Consider the following 14977-nt stretch of genomic DNA (forward strand, 5'->3'; position numbering starts at 1 on the left):
AATGACCAATATTTTCTTGTTAGCATTTGAAACCTTGCAACAGGAAATTTCCCAGTTTGAAAATCCCTAAATATGATTGAAAATACATTAATATTCATCATCTGCTTACATAAGCTCCAAAAATTGTTCTCATCTTGCCTAGATTAGTTAAAAATGTGAAATACATTCATAGTTTCATGGATTTAGACTCATATCTTTTGCAGCCCTACAGAATTCCTTTCACATAATGCTGCTGGAATTTGTAAACCTGCTTTCTTTTATAACCAAATAACTTTTATAACCCTATCTTTAAGTATTATACAGATTCTACCATGGATATGCAATTATTGACTTCTTCCTCTGTAAGAAGAGTCAGTTTGCATTCTCTTGGTGCTTGGCTGAGTCCTAAACAACTTGTAAGGCAACTCCTAAATCAGGTTTTTCATAATGTGGCCTTTACATGTTATATAAACACAGCTTAGTCTTTTCTACTAATTTATAACTGGGGTTAAAACATAGAACTTGTTTTTTGTGAGAAAGTAAAGCTAAACATGACTCTTCTGAGACAATAATAGATGTGGCCATATCTGCCCCAAATTCCATTTGTGAGGATCATGATGACAAGAACAAGGAGAAAAAAAGATCTCACTTTCGTGGATTACACCAAAGGTATTCAAATTGAAAAAATGTCTGAATTTGAATTTTTTGTTTATTACATTTTTTTACCTGTTAATCTTTATTATATTTTTTTACCAGATTGCCAAAATATGTTTTGCCAATTATGTTTTGAAGGACTGTCAGAAATACAAATCCGATGAGAAGTACCCATGCCGCTATACAAAAGAAGGATTGTGGTGATTCTCCAGCCTTGTGGCACAGACCAAGTGTCATGAGTGGTGGGTAAGGAGTATGGTGTTCATTATAAATTCTCATCAGGCCGAATAAAAACACGAGACCATGCGTCAAGAACAGTTATGCTTTCATTACACAGTACTCTTCAGTAAGTTCACAGCTCCCACCACAAACTCCTCAAAGGTGCTGGCTCAGAAGCCACAACACAATACTCAAAAAGTGCTGCCTAACAAGCCACAACACACATCTCCAAAATCTCCTCACTCCCACAGCAGTGTTCAGTATGGAGTATGGAGTATGGAGTATGGAGTATGGAGTATGGAGTATGGAGTATGGAGTATGGAGTATGGAGTAGAATAGGACAGCTGTTCGTCGCCTAGAAGAAGGACAGGAAAAAGACAAATATCTCTAGTCCTTGGATCCCACATTGGTCCTACCACATGGATGGTCTGGAACTAGGGCTGCAAGATAAAGTGACCAAGGCATTTGGTTTTCCACCAAAAAATTTATAGCACAAGACTCTTCCAAGGTGCTTTTACAGTGTTATAATGCTTCTTGACACAATGACTAAAATGACAGCACGTTATATTAGCTATAATTGTGCCTTTCAAAACATTTGGAAACCAATCTTTTAGGGTTTTTCAGGAACACTGGAGAATACTCACAGACTTCACATAAGAAACGGATAGCTTCTTTTAAACTGAAATTTGGTGTACCAAAAGAAACAATAAAAGAGTATGAAAATCCCTCAAATAGTATCTAAATATGAAATATTAATTTGGTTTTGAGCTCACAGTAGGTAAAATGTTATGTACTCTTCCTCTAATGTTTCTAAGAAAATTCTGTTTCATAGGAGTGTAGTCCCAGATCAGAGACAGGACTTCAAATAATGTTCTTTGTGGTGAGAGGGGAGAGAAAATCTGGAAATTGTGATGTTGACAGTGTTTATTAACATATTGGAGCTTGCATTTCTATGTCTTTGCTGCACTAGAATATTTAGCTTAATGGGGACATTTTGCAAATTCTTCCAAACAGAAAAATAAAATGTTAATTGCAAATTCTTTTCATTGTTAATGCAACTCAGACAACATAAAGAACCTAATAAAAAACAATAATGAGCTATTAGCTATTAAAATTAATTTTATATGTATCAAAGTATCGTATTATCATTAATACCTTCTTTTTTAATTAAGCTCATGAAAGCCAGTACAAGATAAAGATGAAATGAGCAAACAACTTTATCTAATAGCATTCCTGTTGACAATCTAATAGCATTTCCTTTTGACAGTTTAGGAGCATGTTTTCTGTAGAAGTCATTCTAATTGCTCCAGAAAACTGAAAAGCTAGTTACAAAAATCAATCAGTAAAGCCCTGCAACCTGTGTAAAATTTTGTGCATCAAAAGAAAAGGAAAGCTCATATTTATATCAAATCTCTATTTAATGGTCTTTAGCACTTCAACACATTGTTTTCAGCATTTCACTGTAATTAGAAATTGCAAATTGAAATTTTGTTTTGTCGCTTGATTTGAAACATTCTTTGTACTTTTTTTCATGTTGTTTGGAACATTTTTGTGACATGATTTGAAAAAATGACAGGTAAATGAGCACCCACACCATCATGACACGTTTCTGACAAGCATTTTTACCATTTAGTATCTTTCTAGTATATAGCTTTCCAAGCACAGTTGTAAAGGCATTCAACTGAAGGTGAAGCTGAAAGAGCAGAAAATTGTGAAGATAGATGGTCAAGGTACTGCACATACACAGAGTAAAATTTTTTAATAATCTCACTTTAGAAATTTAAACAGCAGTAGAAAAGCTAGTATATTAATGGAAGAGAAGGTATATGACAGCTTTTGTATGGTGTTCAGCAAAACCAGAACAGGTCTAGGGACTTAAAATCATTCATCGTTCAAATCCTTCTCAGGTTCAAATTCTAAAAGTTTTGGAAGCCAAAAAATAAGCCAGTAAAAAGCCAGTAGAAGACTAAATATCCTAGCTCTTCTAGAGGACCCAAGTCCTGATAGGCTTCTGTACTTGTTGCTATTTAGCAGGACTGAAAAATTCATTTTAGCACAACACATTTTGAAAGGTGCCAGAATTGCTGCTCATTAGCACAAATAAGCAAAACAGAGAAAGAATTTGATAAGGAATCTTACAGAGAATTTAAAAGTCTTAAGAGAATCTCTTGTCAGATTTCTTCTGTCACTTTGCTCTCTGGTAAATTTGTATACAGACACACACACACTGGTACACGCACAGATGTTCTTTCATCAGTTTTGGTTATCTAGTCTCTTCACTGCTTTGAAAATCTAGCTGTATAAAAACATTGTCTTCTAACTGGTCCAGAGATAGTAAATGCAATGATACTTTTTTCCTTCTGTTTTTTGAATTTCTAAAAATGCTTTTCTATAGGATATACAATCTTTTGATGATTTTGGACAGAAATTACTTAATTCAAATTGCTATAGTGAAGCCTTACTTATTAATTTTAGTTATGACACATATTGATAAAATATTTTATCAATAACATAGTTAAGTACAACAAAGTACATAGTTACAATTCACTATAAATTACCTATAAGTAAAATAGAATTTGGTGGTGAAGGGCCTTCTGATTCTTTACTGTGCTTCATTTTAGTGAGAAGATACAAAAGAAAATTCCTAAAAATCCCTAGCAGACTAGAATTGCTTGGGCATGATTTGAGGCTACAAAGTGATCACCTGAGTGCAGTTAGGCTGGAAAAACACAAGCACATGTAATTTTTGGGGGTAAATATTTTATAACTTGAGAACACTATCTTATTACAATCCACTCGATGTGTGTGTCACTCAGCTGAACTGAACTTGGAGCAATGGATCATTAAAGGGAGTTTTTTGAAAGCTTCCTGAGAATTCAAAGTGCACTTGTCCAAGTGATTCACATAGTTTCCTGTCAATGTCAGAACTCTCTGTATGTCAGTGAAAGGATAGAAAGTATTTTTGATCTTCAGTAAAACAAGAAAGAAACAGAAATTCTTCCAAGCCCTTTAAAGTGTCACAGTTTAAAGATTTTAGAAGTTAACAAGTGTGCATTAGGCAGAAAGTTCATTCTCATTATTTTAAGACAAACTACTTCTGTAGTGGAAGGAGAGGGGGTTACTCACATTGTAAATTTAGAAGTTTCTTCTCGTTTCCTATGGTGCTTTCTCTACTCCGATGAGGCAGTCATTGAGGACTCCAGATAATATTTTTTACAGATAAGTCTCTCATTTTTCAGTGCTCAAACAGCTCAAATTTAATGAGTTGTACTCATCCAGATGGGTAAAAAAGAACTTCTATTTTAAAAACATTTATTTTTTATATCAGAGCTTTTGTGTAACTAAAGCTTCATTCTACCAGCAACAACTTCATTCATAAAGCCTGAGGTGTGGGATCTGTCTTTCTCTCATAATTGTCCCATGTTCTCTAGTGGAAGGTATTAATAAATGTTGTCACTACTTTTCAACATTATTTTTCTTCTAGTGGCAAGTAATTTCTCTGTGTTCATGGCCTAGATTATTTTTGCAGTATCTTTCTTCATGATGTCTTTTTTATAATTTTCTTTTATATGTCAACATGTATAATGAGAATAAATCTATTCACAAAGAAGAATTTTTATAAATGAAGTTAGATTTTTTTAATTTCTTTTTTTAATCAGAAGGTGCAGCTTCTTTATGTACATATTCATATACATACATATTCCTGTACAATAAACTATTTAAATTATCAGTATATATTTTCAGTAAGACTAGAAGAGCACTGAGGGCCTGAATAAACCAATCAGTATTTCTTTTAAATTCTGACACTCTTGCAAAAGAAAGGTATTTTTGGAACTGTCAGCTCAATATTTATTTCTAGCAAAATATGGCAATTCTTTGCTCAGAACTCAACAAGAAAATAAAATAAAGCAGTTATAAATTGTATCTTTATGAAATTACTCTAATCAAAACAAATGGCATTTTTAATGAAATTGCAAGTTTTACTTAAAAAGATTGAATTTTCTTGTTTAATTTTTAACATATGATGTGTCCATTTCAATTTAAGAAACAGAACTATTCTTAAGCAACAATGGATCAAAATCACACCATTTCTGAATGCCTGTTATTTCTTCTTCAGAGACCATGTATGGACATACAGATACTGACAGGAATGATTAATGTGGCACCTAATTATTTCACCTCTAAAATCTGGAAATTTGAATTGATTTTTGATGTAAAACATGCCTATCAACCTAGGTTGCACACTAAATCCCAATATCTCTATTCTTTACATGCATCTCTGAGGAAAGCACTTACATGGAACATTTAAAAAGTCTTCTTTCGAGATTCCAGTTTTACTGGCTCTATCAGGCATTTCACTCCAGGTCTTCTAAATTCCATGTTATAATATCTCCTGAAGAATCTATCCTAAATATTTTTTGTTTGTTTTTTTGATGGAAACTCTTCCAATTTATATAGAGTACAATTTATTCAGACTTTTTTTAATTTGAGAATTACTATACATATTACTGTATCTATTACTATAAATATATATCTTTAGCCAGAAAGTATTTTTATTGCCTATGCAAAATAAAACAATTTCCATTACAAAGTCTCTAGACCACACAAGACAGAGCACAAGTACTTTGATTTGACACTTTTCTCCAAATACCCTCTTTACCAGGAGAGGTGACCTTTCAATCTTTTCACCTTTCAATCTTTTCACAGGAGTTTTCCCAGAGTTCTCACCTTAGATCAGCGGCCATGTGGAGACACGTTCTTATACTATCTCTAACACTATTTTATCCTGTCCTTACTGTACCTGGGATCCACTTGAAATGCCCTCCTACAGGTTTCCAGCATCTGCCAACACTTGTAATCAGTCACTGCAACAAGCCACCCTGCTGTTTTATTTTAGCACTTTCCTAGGAATATGCATCAACAAGCTTTTCTAGGCTCATTCCATCTGTCCAGAATCATATTTTTTTTTTCTTTTTTTCTTTAAAAGTCTATTAATTTATTGATGACCATTGATGGCTTTTCAAAGTTTACAACATTCAGGTATAAAAAAGGGATTAGAACAGATCAGTAGGCATTTGAAATGATTGTATCCTTGTGAATGGTGTGAGGGAACTTGGAAAAAACCCACACATTTTCAGTTTAATTTAAAAGAAAAAAAGTTACAGCCTCCTATAACTTGAAATTAGAAGTAGTCTAATTTAGATTTAGTGTACATCCTTACTAGTGAAATTATTTAACCCAAATTAATGAATTTAGTATGAAGAATACCTCTTCAAGTGAGATTTTGAAATTGACTGAGTTTTCCCCCTAAAGTATGCTAAGGAACTTTCATAATCTGTTGTGTACAATAAAAGATGCTTATAGCTGTCCTGTGAAAGAGTACTCCAAAATCAGATGAATTATGCACAGTCTTAAAAGATGCACTCTTAGTTAAGTTTCTCTGGGTTCCATGTGTAGATTTTAGTAGGACAAATGTAATTTAAAAAAAGGCAAACAAAAAACCCCCAACTAAAAAACTCCCCAAACCAACATAAATCATTGGTAGTTTAACTTATGTGTATTAAACAACCTGTATGAACCAAAAGCAGACTGAAACATAAACTAAGAAATGAGCTAATTAAGATATATATTAGCCCAGTAACCCTGAATAAAAAAATGATACACTGGTATTCACTGTCATGTGATCAGAGAAAATGTGAGACAGATTGAGAAGTTTCTAGTTAATTAGAAATTTCCTTAACCAGAGAGTACTCAGGTTGTTTTTTCAGGAGCAGACAAGAGAATTCAATGAAAGTACAATTAATTTAAACATATGGCAAATTTATTTTCTGTTTTATTTTCTGAGATTTAATCTGGAAATTTTTAAGGAATATTTGTTCAGTCTTGAGAAAAGGTGGCTTTGGGGAGACCTTGTCACCCTGTCCCAGTATTTAAAGGATGGCTATAAAGAAGTTTGCAAGGTGTCACATGGAAAAGATGAGGGCTAATGAGTACAAGTTACTCTTGGGGAGATTCTCACCGGACAGAAAATTTTTCACAATGCCATTGGAATAATGCCCTCAGGAAAGTGGTGAATTCCCCAGTGTTGGACACTTTTAAGGCTCAGTTGGACAGGGTACTGGGCCATTTGTCTAGATTTTGCTGTTGCCAAGAAAGGTTGGACTAGATGATCCTTGAGGTCGTTTCCAACCTGATATTCTATCATTCTATGATTCTGTGATTTGTAGCTACTAACTGTAGCTTGGCTTTATACAAGAGAAAACTGACACTTTGGATCATGAGTCATTTGCTTTTTCTGGCCAGAGAGAATGCTCTTGACATAGACTCACATCATTTCACTGTGCTGAATCTGTAAAGTCTGGATGCCAGCTTTATAGACGGAAAAATAAGTCTATTCTCTGGGCATTCTTATAGATCTTAACTGAGTCTCCTTTCCAACAGAAACTAAAATGTTATCTAATGAAAATGAAGTACTTTCTGGTCTTTGTTATAAACTATAGCGTTGTCTCATACAGTAATTCCTGAATTAGACTAGTTCTTAGCATCTGGATAGAAACAATACAACCTTATCCATAACCAATTCTAAGAGTCATGGTAATAACATAAAATTATAGTTTAATATCTTTTTTTGTGCTTCTTGAGAAAATTCTATTGGGTTGAATCATAAATACATAATAAAATAGGCTTAAAATTTAAAAAGAATAAGATTTACCTCTCTTAATTTTCTTCCCCTTCCTCTTCATAACTTATCTACCAGCCTTTGCAGAGACACAGTAAATCTGACAGTGTGTTTCCTGGTTCCCTGTCTTTTTTGACCTTTTTAGCATAGTGGCATGTGTCTGAGAGTGCTGTCTCAGCAGGAAAAGACTGCTTTCCTACAAGACCAAGCAGTTAGCTGGGGGGAAGTGTATTAGTAAAGTGGCTGCAGTATGCCAAGGAGAAAGCAGGACAGAGAATGAGGCAAGCTTTGCTTGCTCTGCTATTCCTTAGAAGATGCTGAATTCTGTCTGGGCCCTCTCTGGGGGCTTAAAACAACTTCATAATGACTAAGGAAGTAGTTCCAGATAATTAACCCTGAAGATCACAAAGTTTTTACTACTCTTCAAAAAAAACCACTTACATTCTCCCTAGATGGAACAAAAACGCCTTCTGTCTTTTTTCCATTCCCTTTCCTTTATAGTTCGTATGATAAATGATCCATTTGTTACTTGAGTCAGCTTCCAGCTGAAGTGCCCTATGAAGAGAAAACCACATTTTTCTAGTGTGTAATAGCTCACACATTCTGCTCCAAAGTAAAAAACTCCCACCTCCCACGCTAGACAAGAGAAATTAGCACCTTTTCTTCACCGCCTCTGCTGGTTTTGTCTGGGGTAGGGTTAATTTTTTTTCACAGTGGCTGGTATGAGGCTGTGTTTTGGATTTGTGTTGAACAAATGGTTGATAATATAAAAATGTTTTTGTTACTGCTAAGCAGCTCTTACACTGAGAGAAGGTGATTTATGGCCTTTTATGCTCCTCATAGAGTACCACTAGCAGGGTAATTGGGGGTGCATGGGAATAGAGGAGAAACAGCTGAGACAGATACCTCCAACTGACCAAAGAGATATTCCGTACCATATGCTCAGTATATAAAGTGGGGAATGAAGAAGAAGGAAGAGGAGGGATGTTTGGAGTGATGGCATTTATTTTCCCAAGAGGCTGTTAATGCGTGATGTGGTCATGCTCTCCTGGATCAGGCTGAATACCTGCCTGCCTGTGGGAAACAGCAAATGAATTCTTTGTTTGCTTGTGGGCATGGCTTTTACTTTCTTTATTAAACTGCCAATCTCAACCCATGAGTTTTCCAGCTTTTATTCTTCTGATTCTCTACTGATCCTGCTGGTGGGGTAGTGAGTGAGCAGCTATGTGCGACTTGGTTGATGGCTGCAGTTAAACCATGACACAGATCAAGACAGTCTTTCTGAGTCATGCTGAAGTGTCGTGAAATCTTACAGTCCACGATCCTTTCTGTACCACCGCATACAACATACCTACTAAGAAGTCACAGGGTAATGGAAAACAGTAAAATATCTGGTTTTAAATCAGAAATCTATCAGAAATTGTATAAAAAAATCAAAACTTCTTTTGAGAAAGCAAAAATCACCTAGAACTTAATGAGACAAACATATGATAGGAAAGTGTCTAGAATTGAAAGAAAGAAGGAAGAGATCAGAGGAGATTTCAGGTGATTCAAAATCATCTAACATTAAAGATCACAGTAAGTGAGTGAACAGCTGAACAGGATTCTTGAGGGAACAGCAACAGAAAGAAAGACTTGCCAATACCACCTTACTTTTGTTTCACTCAGGACAGAACCAATTTCTCTGAAGGACCAATGTAGTGAAGCTCTGAGGAGAATGCAGTGCTAGTTACTGTGAATAGTATGAATGACCAGGGTAGCAGTGTGCTGCTGGACTTTTGTGAATCTTCCAACCACAGCATCAAGTGAAGGCAGAATGACAGAGGTAAGTGTTCAATTGGCATGTGTATTGGGTAAAAACTGGTGTCAAGCTGAGATGGAGAAAAGACAATGTGTGCTTGAATTTTAATATCAGTTCTCTGTTTTTGTAGTATTTCCTGAATGGGGAGACTACAAAGAATTTCTTATTCTTTCAACAGCCCAAATACATTGAATGAGACCATGAGCAATGCACCAGTATTTTGCCAGTATTTTTCATGATTCTCCTTCATGATATGCCACTGATGGTATTCATCATATGGTCATTGAATAATTTAGGTTGTAAAGGATCTCCAGAGTCATATTGTCTTCATCTTACTGAGGTCACAAGAGAATAATTATGTTCAAATTCTCTTCAAAAGTTCCCTGGAACTTCAGACTAAAACGTAGGACTCAGAGTATGCTTATTTGAGGGGATCAGTTCCTCAAAGTTTTGTAGGAAGTTACAATAATGTTTTGAAGCTGAAGAGTATCTGTTTATTTTACTGCCTAACCCTTGCATTGACCTTATTGAACTATTGAAGGTATGCCAGAAATCTCAGAGACAGTCTATGTACTCTTTCTTATTAATGCTATTACTGGCACATGTCAGTCTTGCAAAGCAACATATCAAAAGGCAAGATCAAAGATCGTGTTTTGTTTTGTTTTGTTTTGTTTTTGCCTAAAAGACAAGGTAAAATTATACAGAGATACTGTAGTGTGTTGACCTGGGCTGGATATCAGGCACCCACCAAAGTCATTGCATTACTTCCCTCCACAAGTGGACAGAGGAGAGAAAATATAGCAAAAGGTTCATAAGTGAAGGACCAGGGTTTAGTGTACCTAGTTTTTAATCACTATTATCTTCAGAAGAGATGTTCTCCCCTTGTATTCTTAACATCTATATAATGTTACTATTCTCTTCTTCATTACTGAGAATGAGTGGCACTGAACTAATCACTTGTGTGCTGATTACAAAACATTCTGTTCATTCCTCATTAACCTCTATGAACCACTGAGAAATATTGAGCTGACCTGACATATTTTTATTGTCTCCTTTGTGGCTTCTCAGGCACTTAATCACTATAGTTCTGCAGAAATTACATATAACTTTGTGAGTGTGCATTTTTATTTTCACACTGTTACACTAAAACAGTGAATATTCGGAATGTTCACATGCAGGTCAAATAGAAAAGAAAAATTATTTTCAAAAGCAATAATTGCAATGTGGACCAAACTGCAATGACATTGAACTGAAACAACACGGAAACAGAAGGTTCAGAAAGAAGCTCATTTCCTTTTTAGGTAAGGAAAACATTGTCCATGACAGCATTGACAATATTTCAAGGGTTATCTGCGTTGCTTGGTTATAATTAAGTAAATCATAGTTAATTAGGGATAAACTGAGAGAACCGTCCCAAAAGAATTAATAAGGCTCAATTCATAATGTTTGATTTACTTTCCTGAATGTGGTCTTCTTTTCAGGCCTTCCGGTTAGAGTTCATTTCACCAAGATTTATTGCCCACATCTGAACAAACCCACATCTGAACTTTTTTCATTGTCAGTTGTGATGGGTTGACCCTGGCTGGATGCCAGGTATGCACCAAAGCCACTCTATCACTTCCCTCTGCAACTGGACAGGGGAGAGAAAATATAATAAAAAGCTCATGAGTTGAGATAAGGACTGGTGGAGATCATTCACTGAATACCATCACATGCAAAGCAGACTCTTCTTGGGGATCTTAATTAAATATATTGGTAACAAAATTAGAGCACAATAACGAGAAATAAAATAATCTTGAAAACATATTTCCCACACTCCTTCCTCCTTCCCAGACTCTACCTCCTCCAAGTTCTTCAAGAGCTGCTCCCACTTGGGTCACTCTTCCATGGGGCGCCGTCCTTCCAGCACAGCCTGCTCCAATATGGGTCTCGCACATGCTTGCAAGCCCTACCAGGAAACGTGCTCCAGCATGATCTCCTCTCTCCACAGGTCTGCAGGTTCCTGCCAGAAGCCTGCTCCAGCACAGGCTTCTCATGGGTTCAAAGCCTTCTTTCAGGCACTCACCTGCTCCAACGTGGGTCTCCTCTGTGGACTGCAGGTGGAGGTCTGCATCACCTTTGCCCTCTATGGGCTGCATGGCACAGCTGCTTAACTGTGGCCTTCACCATGGTCTGCAAGAGAACCTCAACTCGAGTATCTGGAGCATCTCTTCTCTGCTGCCTGCTTCTCTGCTGACTCTGGTGTCCAGAACCAGAAATTAACTCTGTCCCAGCTAAAACTATTACACTACCTCAGATATAAATGTCTACTGTGTATCTGTCTACATTAGGTGAAAAATCCTGTTTGTGTCTGAATGCATTTCCAACTCTATTTAATTACTGAATTTTTTTGCTTTTACCAGTTCTTCCTACTTTTAATTTTTAATTTTTTTTTTTTATTTTCCCATTCAATTTGCTTCAAGAATGATACCTATACATGTATCTAACTGTATCTATTATTGTACAAACTATACACAAATAATTTAATCAGTAGGATTTTTATCTATATCTCCCTTTTTCCATGTTGCCTTAGGTTCTCCAAGATAAAATAATTTTCTGGAAATAATTGAGTTGTGATGAAGGATGTTTTTTCTGCATCAAGATATACCACTGCACAGGTTCAGATTGTTTATATTCAGCTGTCTTGATTCATCTGAGAGCATGATACAGAAATAAATTGAGTAGCAGTGATGAATGATTAAAGACAAGAAATATGTGAGGTTCTCTTCTTGTATATCAGCAGCACATGACGTGGCTGATCATAAGACATCATTATCCTGACATGCAAGAAGACATACCAGAAGAATACTCCAGTCTCCATTTTCCTGGATTGATCATGACTGAAGACATAAGAGACATTTCTATAACAGGACCTTCCTTCTGGGACTCATTTAAAATCTGGGGCTTTCTTTATAAAAAGCAAGGGTTTTTTTTGTTTTTTTTTTTTTTTGGATATAAAATATCTAAGTAGCTGCATCATTATGGTATTTGAAAAAATGAAGTAACATTGTAGGCTTCCATAGATAATCCAAGCAAATATGAATTGCACTAGGCAACAGTAAAAATAACTTATGGTTCTGGTACAATTTCCTTTAGCAGAAAGCCTCAGACAATAAATTTTATCTGCAATTTTAGTATATTTCTGAATGCCATACTAGTACATAAAATGAGGTAACACAGCAGCAGCCAGATAAATATTTTATCTATTCTGACTGGATAAACAGATTCAGATGCATCTCAATGCATGATGACTACCATTAGTCATAGTCACCTCTTTATGGCCTCAGCCTTCTGGAAAATTTAATTCATTTGTTATGCTCTGTGCGTGACCTGACAGCTGTGAATATAATAGGCATTTGTTCTTTGCCTGCAACAGTCAGGTCACAATGTCCAAGTGTTCACAATGCACATTCAGTGTTACTGAGCAGAGAGCATTGTGGTCATGCTGATGTCAGATAGGAAGCTGAAGTCAAGCAAGACAGACAACTGTTATCAGTGCCTCATGGACATCCATTTCCACAGAAGCTGAGGAATAACACAGACTCCAACACTTCTGAGCCTGACTATGAGCACAATTTGACCTTGCTTTCTTTAGCAGGGCAAAACAGAGCAGGTAGGTTATAAAACTTTAAATCAAACATACTGATAGGTCAACCCAAACTTTGATTGCTATGTAAATGTACCCATAGCAAAAGAGTAAGAAAAAGAGGAAAAATCCACAAATTCACTTGCTGTACTTTCAAATCATCTGGGTTACATTGATGCAAAAACTACACAGATGTTCTTAAATTTTGGAAAGAACTGCGACCAGTAAAACTTTATTCAGTCAAAAAGCACAAAAGTTGAAGTGAGTATTTTCTACCAAAAAAACCCCAAACAAACCAAAAAACAACCCCCCACACAAAAAAACAAAAAACAAAACAAAAAAAGAAAAAAAAAGAAACAAGAAAAGAAGGGACAGAAAGAAGGGAGCAGATGGGAGAAAGTGCTTATCCTAGGCGTACTGACAGCATTTACCAAGTAGCAGGACTAGAATAAGGTCCTATATCCTCAAGGAGTTTTCACCATTTTAAAATCTCATTGATTCCCTTCCTCGAGAAGAAAAAAAAATATATTAGAAGATAGCAGGGCAACAGCCATGCATATTGTTCTTTCTTTTAAATACTTAAATACAATTTAGGTATAAGGAAAACCCAAACTGTTTAAGCATAATCATATTGTAAGAATTGTCCCACTTTTTGTAGTCAGAAAAATCCTCAGTTCAGACAGAACTTATGAAAAGTCACCTTATGACCCTGCCTTAAAGTAGACCAGCGATCATGTAATTTGTAAATGTGAATTGTAGTTTTTTCTGTAAGTGGACTCACGTAACTCCAAATGTGCTCATCTGGAATACAAGTGAAGGAACTACTTTTCTTCTCTGAAAGTGACAAGACTATTACTTTCTGTTTTCTAATTAGAACATGTTTCTACTTAGATGTCACTTAATGGACAGCGGATTCAAATTCCTTTGTGATGCTGTATTGGGTGTAGGTGTAAAGATTTTGGTATGTGGGGAGAGCTGCAGGGGTGGCCTCTGTTAGGAGCAACCGGGGCTGCCCTGCTCCATGAACAGACATTTCCAGCTGGCTCCGACAGACCCACCACAGGGCATGGCTGAGCCCAGCAGCCACCCTGGTGGCAGCTCTGGGAACACGCATTTCAGAAAACGCAAGCTTTTCACAAAAATGAAGACGATGGTTTTCTGCTCTTTTTACATTTTATGAGGGATAGTAATATTTCTAGGCCCCACAAAACAGATACAAGAGAAACACAGATTGAAAGTAATGATAAAATACAGCAGTTAGGAGGCTGCTCATATGCTTCTGCTTAGAGAAGGAAAAAATAGTTACATAGATAGTCACTCAAGTGGAATAAGAAGACAAAGCCTTAAAATCCCTTAAAAGCTTCTTTACCAATTGAAATGACCCCTTATTTCCTCTCTGTATAGGGGGTGATTGGAAACTTAACTCACAGCTAGTTGCCTTCACTGCTCATTCTTAACTTAAGGTGTCTAAATCTGGAACCGAATCCAAGTGGCACTTACCAACCATAGGCTTGTTCCAAGGTTTTAAAATAAACCTAATTACAGGACACAAGGGATTTCTGTATACAGAAAAAAACAAACAAACAAACAAACAAAAAAAACCAAAAAAAACACCTGAAACTGCAGAAGAAGGTGCATAACCTAGTGAATTTAATACTCAGTAAAATCACACATTTTATAAAATTTTTACAATCTAGTGGTTTGGTTTTATCTCATATATATATATATATATGTAAAGCTGATAACTGAGTAACTTCAAAGTCTGAGTACTCTTTCAAAATGGGAGAAGACAACACCTCCATCAGTAGGAGAAGAATATCTTTCTTGTTATTTTACATCTAAAGTTGATGTTTTTCAGCGCATTAATTCTCAAGACCAATATTTTATAACCACAAGAGTTCAGCTTGTAATGAATTTTTAGAGCAAGAGATCAGTTGTTTTATTAACCTAGTATGCTGTAGCCTGATTACAAAAAGGAGAAGGAATTATGGAAGATTCTACAATATTTTAATGACTCATA

Source organism: Coloeus monedula (assembly GCF_965178545.1).
Source record: "Coloeus monedula genome assembly, chromosome: 3".
Classification (NCBI taxonomy): domain Eukaryota; kingdom Metazoa; phylum Chordata; class Aves; order Passeriformes; family Corvidae; genus Coloeus; species Coloeus monedula.